Source organism: Rhinoderma darwinii, chromosome 4 (genome assembly GCF_050947455.1).
Source record: "Rhinoderma darwinii isolate aRhiDar2 chromosome 4, aRhiDar2.hap1, whole genome shotgun sequence".
Lineage (NCBI taxonomy): Eukaryota > Metazoa > Chordata > Amphibia > Anura > Rhinodermatidae > Rhinoderma > Rhinoderma darwinii.
Window position 1 is genome coordinate 93401375 of NC_134690.1, and position 1461 is coordinate 93402835.

Here is a 1461-nt window from a genome sequence, read left to right on the forward strand (position 1 = left end):
GAACATGTCCTATTTCAGGCCGTAATAACGGCACGGACAGTCCATAGAAGTCTATGGAGCTCTCGTAATGACGGGTGGCTACATGTGTGCACCCGTCATTACGGCAGCGTTGCTAAGCGACGTCAGTAAATAGTCACTGTCCAGGGAGCTGAAAGAGTTAACTGATCGGCAGTAACTCTTTCAGCACCCTGGACAGTGACTACCGATCAGTATAAACCTGTAAAAAATAAAAATAAAAGACGTTCATACTTACCGACAACTTCCTGCTTCCTCCAGTCCGGTCTCCCGCCCGTTGCCTTGGTGACGCGTCTCTCTCGACATCCGGCCCGACGTCCTGGATGACGTTTCAGGCCATGTGACCGCTGCAGCCAATCACAGGTCAATCACAGGCTGCAGCGGTCACATGGACTGCCGCGTCATCCAGGGATGTCGGGCTGGATGTGAAGAGAGGGACGCGTCACCAAGACAACGGCCGGGTAAGTATGAATTTCTTTAACTTTTATTACAGAAAAGGCTGTCCCTTCTCTCTATCCTGCACTGATAGAGAGAAGGGGCTGCCGATTAGTGCAGTGCTATTTTGCCGCCAAAAACGTGCTCGTAAATACGGGTGGAATACGTGTGACACCGGACCCATATTTACGAGCACGGGTTCGTAAATACTGGTGCAAAACGGGTGGAATACGTGTGACATTGGACCCGTATTTACGCCAGTATTTACGGGTGGGAAAAAATACGGTCGTGTGCATGAGGCCTAAGACTGGGTTCCCACAGTGCAGATTTGCTGCAGATTTTGCATGCATTTTGTAAGCCAAAACCAGAATTGGATCCAGGAGAGCAGACCTATAAGGCCTTTCTTTATATATTTCTTCTGCTTAGGTTCCGTTCCTGGTTTTGGCTTAAAAAACGCATTCAACACACATCTGCAGCAAATCTGCACTATGGGAACCCAATCTAAAAGGTCTTGTTATCCCTCCCTCTGGGCTTATCTGAATCCATGCAGGGACAAGATAACAGATTCTCCTCCTCTCCCTGCAAGTCCTCCTCTGCTTGCCCCCTGCTCTTTACAAAGGCTAAAAGTGGGAGCTGCAAGTACAGTATATGCAGCTCCCACGTCAACCGGCTCTAACTCAGGCTAGATCACGTCCAGAACCGTGATTCTGGTCTAGTTTTAAAGCCAAGAGCCCCTTTCTAGCTAGAGTCTTTAGAGTAGCAGCACCTTCTGCACTCCCACTGCCCAAGCTTTGCGCGGACTAAACTGTAAGAGCCTTTTCCTGCAGATGAACTGTTAAGTGGTTAAAATCAAAAGGACTTTGCTTTAAAGTTTACGTGATACAACACAGTGTCTGCATAGGCAAACTTTAAAGTATTACTTGAATACCAACCACATTGCATTGTGTGCCTGCTTCACTACTACTACATTCCATAACTAGTAACTGGATTACATGAAACCACATGCAGTCA